Below are 9,137 nucleotides of genomic sequence, written 5' to 3' on the forward strand. Positions count from 1 at the left end.
CCCATGGTGTACTGCCCTCATGAAACAAAAGCTTCACCCATGACACAGCAGGTTTGTTTAAAGCCTAGGAGCCCATCAGCCTTAATAAAGTACCACAATAGGCTTGGATATATATATATATATATATATATATATATATATATATATATATATATATATATATATATATATATCCCTGGGGATAGGGGAGAAAGAATACTTCCCACATTCCCTGCGTGTCGTAGAAGGCGACTAAAAGGGAAGGGAGCGGGGGGCTGGAAATCCTCCCCTCTCATTTTTTTATTTTAATTTTCCAAAAGAAGGAACAGAGAAGGGGGCCAGGTGAGGGTATTCCCTCAAAGGCCCAGTCCTCTGTTCTTAACGCTACCTCGCTATCGCGGGAAATGGCGAATAGTATGAAAAAAAAAAAAAAAAAATAATAATATAATGATAACAATGATGATGATAATATGATAATAATAACTGACGTGTTGTCAATGGATTGAACCAGGGAATGTGAAGCATTCACTTTCATCTATTCTCTACCTGGTATGTGCAATGCACAGAAACCACGGCCACACCTGGCTCCAAAAACCTTTTCATGGTTTCCCTCAGCCGCTTCACATACCCTGATTCAGTACATAGACAGCATGTAACCCCCTAAATACCAAAGTGTTCCAGTTCACACTATACCATGCACGCCGTTCACATTACTGTATGTTCAGGAACCAAACCACACAAAATATTTTTCACTCTATCCCTACACCTCCAGTTTAATCTCTCCTGCTTTTCCCATACACTACTAGAGCAAATAATTTTCATCAACCTCTCCTCTCATTTTTTCCTTATGTTCAAATAATTTCCGCTCACACTCTTCAGCTCTCTTACTCTCTCATTTCTTACTCGATCAAAGCACCTCATACCACATAATGTCATTTAACAAGTCATTTCCACCTTCTGCAGATTACTATAAATGCCTCGTATCTACATAACATCTTTAGGACTAACACCCTTTAACATCCATTTTCGCCCCCAAGATAACTACTTCATTCTCAACACATTCCTCAGTGCTCCCAGAACCTTCGCCCCTTCACTAACCTTATGATGCACTTCCATGGTTTCATGCGCTGACATGTACATGCCCAGGTATATGAAGCCTTTCACTCCCAAATTTTTCACTATTCATATTCACACCCTAGCTATCTTGTCATCTATTCAATATCTTTCAGCAAAATATAATGCTTCACCATAACAGAGTCTCAACACTGCACAAGCATTGCAAAAAAACCCACAATCAGTCAATATTCAGAGCTAGTACAAACACGTAACTATTTTGAACGATCACCACAGTAATCAATGGAAAAAAAAATAGTTACCTTCCACTGTCAAAAAGGTGTTGGGCTGGAATAGTCATCAACACTTTAATGTGACGAGACTTTCAGAATACTTACCACCTAAAAAGTTTTCCAGTGACATTATATCTACGTACAGGGTGTGATTCCTAAGGACTGCATTCGATTTAAGTTGTTTACACTCATCATATATTGCAGTTTTTTTTCAACATTTTGTTCACTAGCAATAAAATTTTGGCATGATTATGATTTCTAAATACTTTAAAATTCCTGGTTTTCACTCTCACTTTCCACATTTTTTTCCAACGTTTCATATCACGAGTCATGACTGACACGTGAGTACAGCTATGAGTAACGTGTGAGCACAGCTGAGTGACATGTGAGTACAGCTGAGTAACATGTGAGGACAGCTGAGTGACACTTGAGTACAGGTATGAGTAACGTGAGGACAGCTGAGTGACACTTGAGTACAGGATGAGTAACGTGAGGACAGCTGAATGACACGTGAGTACAGCTGAGTAACGTTAGCATAGCTGAGTGACACGTGAGTACAGCTATGAGTGTCATGAGCATAGCTGTGACGCGTGAGTTCAGCCGTTTGACGTGACAACAGCCATGAGTGACATGTGAGTAGGCTTGTACTTACATGAGTGATATGTAAGTACAGCCATGAGTGGCACGTTAAAGCCATGAGTGACATGTGAGTAAAGCCATTAGAGACGGTAGGTAGGCAGGTGTGGGGTAGCTGCCACTTCTAAGGCACAGTTAAATCCCTCTGCCCTAACCCTCACGAGTGAAGATCGAGGTTGGATTCACTTATCAAAGATATAATTTCCTAACTCGATCAAACGAGTTCCCAAATTATCCACTGGCTTTTATTTAAAGTAATTCACATTATTGTACTACTTGAAACATACAACTGAGTATTTCTGAGTTTAATTAGTATTTTCTCTAGAAGATAAATCATGCACTACAATTTCCAGTGATATGCTCATGTTGCCCTTCAGGACGAGATGATAACATGTTGACACTGATGTAACATTACCTCCTTGTTTGTATAGTAAAAGACTACGATCTTTGGTTTGTAATGGCTAGTGTATCACCAAGTGTACCGGTCACTATATCCCCAGTGTTTCACCAACAGTTGAGGACAGAGCATTACTGCGGGACTGGACTTGGTAGGCTGGTGGCTGGTACCACTAGGTGGGAGGTAGCATGGTCGACGACCAGCGGTTTGATAATAACAGAACCGGGGTGTTTGCAAGGGGTCCCTGTTGTGCCTCCCTTGATGTTGTTACATATTTACATCTCTTTCATCGTACAGATATGAATGGTACTTTTCTATCAATCATTGTAGATAAGTTAGGCTTACATTAACGAACGTTCACAGACGTAGCAAACGAGTAGGCGGGGCGACGGCTGTATGTGGAGCTGAGCAGGAATCATGTACGATTTCAGTAACCCCGTCATGTGCCATCACCTGTCTATTGAAAGCTGGTCTTCATATACACAGAAACGTGTCTAAGATATTATTTCTAAAGGGTAGGCGAATCACTAACTCGATATGATAATGAATTGAAAACAAGAGTTATAGGTTAAACATTGTATATATTAAATACAGCACTTTTTTTTTTTTTCTTTTTTTAGATATCTGGCTGTAAGATTCAGTTACTAATATAAGTTAAATTCTTATGTATCATTATAAGACCGGCGATCATTTTTTTTTTACTGGAATCAAATTTGATATTTGGTAACATTAACTAGGTGATAGCTGTGATCTTGGGAATTTTGTTATATGAAATATACTGATATACTTTTGCAGATTCAGAAAATTTTATAAACTTGTCAAAGACTTAGGAAGGTAATGAAACGGACATTAATGTTATTCACAAAGACGGTTAAGTTGATATATTATTTATCTATTTATTATACTTTGTCGCTGTCTCCCGCGTTAGCGAGGTAGCGCAAGGAAACAGATGAATGAAATGGCCCAACCCGCCCACATACAAATGTATATACATATAAATCCACACACGCAGAAATACATACCTATACGTTTCAACGTAAATATATATATACTTCATACTGTCTGCCTTTATTCATTCTCGTTGCCACCCCGCCACACCTGAAATGATACCCCCTTTCCCCCACACGCGCGCGAGGTAGCGCTAAGAAAGGACAAAAAGGCCACATTCGTTCACACTCAATCTCTAGCTGTCATGTATAATGCACCGAAACCACAGCTCCCTTTCCACGTCCAGGCCCCACAAAACTCCATGGTTCACCCCAGACGTTTCACATGCCCTGGTTCAGTCCATTGACAGTACGTCGACCCCGGTAAACTACATCGTTACAATTAACTTTATTCCTTGCACGCCTCTCACCCTGTATGTTCAGGCTCCAATCGTTCAAGATCTTTTTCACTCCATCCTTACACATCCAATTTGAAATGGTTTGGACATATGGAGAGAATGAGTGAGGAAATATTGAACAAAGAGGATATATGTGTCAGAGGTGGAGGAACCAAGGAGAAGCGGGAGACCAAATTGGAGGTGGAAGGATGGTAACCATCCCAGCTCGGACCGGGGCTGTCCCTGGTTCCAGTTTGAGACAGAAGTATGTACAGTTAAGACACTAAATAACATCTCATATGGCGAGGCTAGGAGGAGGGTTAAGAAGTCTCATGAGACCCCTAAACCTAATGAATCCTACGGGGACTCCTTTTGACACGACGACCGTCAGTTTAAAAAACTCAGCTCCATTTACCCCTACACCTACACCTATTTCTCCAATCACAGTGCATAACAAATCGTGCCAATACCACATCCTCTCTCTCTCTCCGTCCTAAAGAAAAGAAAGAGAACAAAACTAATGTATCTTTAGAATGACTAAACTTGAAAAAAAAAAAACTATGTCGCATGTTACTGTTTCGGTCCCTCCAACAAAGAGGCCTGTGGTTCACAGGTCCACTTCGTTGGAGAACATAGCATTGATGGATGCCAGATAATCCACCTCCAGGGACCGTTCATATTCCCTTGGGGACTCGCCCAAGTCCCGACATAAACAGGCTAAAAAAAAAAAAAAGATAAAGCTGGTCGACTGAACAACGTTTCAGCCAACGCGTTCGATATCACTCAGTGGAATAATAAAGGTCTTAGGCATAAACAAGCGCAAGTACAACTGTTGCTTGCACTGTATAGGCCAGCCGTGATGTGTTTACAAGAGACCCTTCTAAACGGCACAGTCGAAGACTTCCGTTTTAGATAGCTATCACTCGTATAGAAGAGATGAGAATCGTGGGTTAGCTATCTATGTACACCATAGTTTACCCCACACACGAGTTCCAATGCGCTTGATTATGATGCGTTAAACTTGCTTTTCAATCAATTACTTCAACGTAAAGTAGTTTTAGGAGACTTCAATGCTCATCATTATCAGTGGGGAAGTATCCGGGCAGACGCCAGGGAGGAACAAATGGTTAATTTCATGATTAATGCCAACCTCGCTCTTCTGAACGATGGTAGTGGAACTCGTGTAAGATGACCGAACTGGCAATATCTCAGCAACTGATCTATCCTTGTCATCGCCGGATATGCTTAATGACATCATCACCTGGGATATTAATGACGACTCCCTGGGAAGTGACCACTTCCAAATCTCTCTTATTCACGCAACACTATTACCCAACACGTCTCGTCTCCGCCTAAATTTAACTATAAGAAAGCAGACTGGGTTTCATTTACAAGACAAGCCGTCCTTGATATATACGGTGGTGACACTGATGCAAAAGTCCTCAAGGTTACCTCCACCATACTGGGGGCTGCTGAGAACTCTATACCTAAGGTTTCTACAATTTCCACAAAGCATAGAGTTCCTTGGTGGACACCACGAGATGGCCGGCATGCACTGCGTGAGCGCAATAGGAGATACGGGATTTTCGACAACGTTTAAGAATATATAATCTTTTACTGCAATTTGTTACTAAATAATCAACATGACTTTTCCCATTAAGTCATATCAAAATTTAAGCCTAAGAATTTTACGTTATTTCGAAATGGGATCGGGTTGTTGTCTAACTTAAAAAAGGAAATTCGTGATATCAATTTTTCGTAACTGCGATACTTTTGTTTGGTGAAAACCTAAATCTCCACTGTAGCGCCTTCAGATAATAACTTTATTGCATACGAACGTGCGAGGCAAGAAGAATTATCAAACAGGCCAAACGAGACTCCTGGCGCGGCTTTGTCTCTACCGCGAACAAGAACACACCAGTGAGTCATTGGTCTGGTCCACAATCAATAACATCTAAAGAAAATACAAGCCGCTACTTCCTCGGCAAATCCACCACCAAGATCAAATCATCGTCGACCCGGTGGACATGGCCAACACACTCGCCAGGAGATTCTCAGAATGGAGCAGCTCGGCCAATTACGACCCAGGCTTCTCCTACACCACAAGCACCAGGCCGAGCTGCAGATACCACCAGACTTTGCCACAGAAGATACCTTTGATTACAACAAAATATTCACAATTAAAGAATTGCATCTTGCCCTGAAATCCTGTAAAGGTTCGAGCCCGGGACCCAGCGGGATCACTTATAGGATGATCAAACACCTTAGTCAGGCTAACCTAAGTTGCTAGCATTGCACAATGAGAATTGGACGTCTCGGACGGTTCCAAACTCATGGCACTTTTCGCATTACGAATGCAAATTCGTTTCGACTTATTGCGCTCACGAGCTGCATTTGTAAGGTCATGGAGTTAACATAATGATACTTTTTTTGTTAGAATCGAAGAGTTTAGTAAATCAACAGCGTGCTTTCCGTCGTAATAACACATTAAATCATTTAATACACCTAAACTATTCTATCTTAGATTCTTAGATTTAGAAAAAGCCTTCGACATGACATGGCGAAACGGAATTTTAAGCAAACTTTATGCTTTTGATTTAAGAGGTTATTTACCCATATTCATTAGAAATCTTTTAAATAACAGAACATTTGCTGCGAAACTTACAGCACTCAATGTCACTTCGGACGCATTTGTCCAAGAGAATGAGGTGCCGCAAGGCATCGTTCTTAGCCCAACGTTATTCAAAAATATATTATGATAAATGATATTCTGTCTCCAGCTTCTCTCCCGCAAGATCTTAGATTCTCACTTTATGCTGATGATAGTGCGCTATGGCACTCTTCGCCTAGCGCACAATTTTCGGCTGAGCGGGTTCAATCTGTGCTTGAGTCCGTTCATCGTTGGGCGCTACAGTGCGTGGGGATTTAGGTTTTCACCAAACAAAAGTATCGCAGTTACGAGAAATTAATATCACGAATTTCCTTTTTAAGTTAGACAACAACCCGATCCCATTTCGAAATAACGTAAAATTCTTAGGCTTAAATTTTGATATGACTTAATGGGAAAGGTCATGTTGATTATTTCGTAACAAATTGCAGTAAAAGATAAGATATTCTTAGATGTCTTTCAGGTTTCTTCTGGGGAGCCGAAAGAAAATCTATATCAACGAGTCGTAAGTCCCTGATTAGATCTAAACTAGACCATGGCTCTCAGGTGTATGCTTCGGCGAGCGAGTATACCCTGAGGAGGTTGGATGTGATACAAAATAAATGTTTGCGAATGTGTCTTGGAGTCCTAACCTGTACCAGAGTTCCACGATTGGAAGATGAGGCCCTTGTACCTCCTCTCCAGCTAAGACGTGAGATCCTGTCGTGGCAAAGCGGTATTTTGATGGCCAGGAGGAACAATACAACTGCCTGTCGCCTCATTCTGGAATGTTCACAGCTCGTCAACAGAGGCGTCAGGCCGTCAGAATACACTTCCCCAGAGAGAACTCCGGTATTAAAGTGACTGAAGTGGACTCGCTGGTTAGAAATGCCTTATCTCCCTGGAAGGATTCAGAAATTAAGACGCGATGGCTTCCAACTAAAAAAAAGCACATACATCGGAGAGCGAGGTACACCACCGTTTTCGCCAGGTCATCATCAATCACTTGTCTATGTTCACTTGTACACCGATGACTCCAAGATGGATGAATGTGAGGGTGCAAGTGTGTGGTCGATGGAATGTGCCCTCAAATACCGCTTGCCCAACCATACATCTGTATTTTGCTCTGAACTGTTTGCTGTTGATCGAGCCATAGACTATATGATTAATTCAAATCACAATAAAGCAATAACTTTTCAGATTCTCTTTCTGCTCTTAAAGCAATAGGTTCCGAATATAGAGTCCTATGAATTACAGGGCAATATCATCAATAAAGTTAATTCATGTGAAAAAGATATCATATTGATCTGGGTGCCGGGTCATTGCAATGTATGAGCAGGCAGACAGCTGGGCTAAGTCGACCTCAGAACTCGTCGTTCTGATCCCTCGGGAGCTGGGTTCCAGCCTTTCCTTCGGGAAGAGATCAACCCATCATCTGTGGCAGTCAGTGGACCGACCTGACAATCAATAGAAAATACAAGTAAGGAAGTAGCGGACTGGCCGACCTCATGCCGTAAGAACAGATGAGAGGAAGGAGGTCGTGCTTGGCCCGCCTCAGAATGAACTGTATATCCATCACCCACCTGCAGCCATACATCAAATTTTCTAACAGTACGCTAATAATGCGAAGAACTTTCAGCAATGGAACATTTACTCCTCCGATGCAATAAATTTCAACAACAGAAAGAAAAAATACTCTTCTACAAGAAAAACATTCAGCATCATTAATGTGCTCGGGGATAACCCGAGTACTGTCGACAAATTGATGGTCTTCATCAGGGAAACAGAACTAAAATGATGTAAGGTGGTCCGTGGGTTCTCCTCTGTGGCGGGATTGGCTTCGGTGTGAGACTCCGCCTACTTGGGCTGCTCGCATGGTGGATGGACACATATGTCCATTCATTAGGAGGTCAGCCTTGGAGGAAGTTGGTTTATCCTTCGTGGCAGCTGCGCCATGGGGTTGAGTGGGCGGACCTCCAAATGAACTATTCATTCTGTGTGCATGCCGTGGTGAAGGCCTATGTCCAGTCTGTCCTATCTTCTTGAACTCTTGAGCAAATTGCAACCGTGGGTGCTGTGCTGATTGGCTGGTCTTTGCCGCCACGTCGGCCCAATACACACAAAACCTTTTCCTTCCATTATCTATCTGTAATTATCATTTCTCTTTATTATATCAGAATTATACTTTATCTATTATCTACTTCTATCATACTTTACTCGCTGTTTCCCGCGTCAGCGAGGTAGCGCCAGGAAACAGACGAAGAATGGCCCATCCATTTTTTTTTTTCAAAAGAAGAAACAGAGAAGGGGGCCAGGTGAGGATATTCCCTCAAAGGCCTAGTCCTTTGTTCTTAACGCTACCTCGCTAATGCGGGAAATGGCGAATAGTATGAAAGAAAAGATATATATATATATATATATATATATATATATATATATATATATATATATATATATATATATATTTTTTTTTTTTTTTTTTTCCCAAACTATTCGCCATTTCCCGCGTTAGCGAGGTAGCGTTAAGAAAAGAGGACTGGGCCATTGAGGGAATATCCTCACCTGGCCCCCTTCTCTGTTCCATCTTTTGGAAAATCAAAAAAAATTGAGAGGGGAGGATTTCCAGCCCCCCGCTTCCTCCCCTTTTAGTCGCCTTCTACGACACGCAGGGAATACGTGGGAAGTATTCTTTCTCCCCTATCCCCAGGGAATAATATATATATATATATATATATATATATATATATATATATATATATATATATATATATATATATATATATATATATTGTTACGAACGCGTGTGTT

This window comes from Panulirus ornatus, chromosome 33 (genome assembly GCF_036320965.1).
Source record: "Panulirus ornatus isolate Po-2019 chromosome 33, ASM3632096v1, whole genome shotgun sequence".
Classification (NCBI taxonomy): Eukaryota; Metazoa; Arthropoda; class Malacostraca; order Decapoda; family Palinuridae; genus Panulirus; species Panulirus ornatus.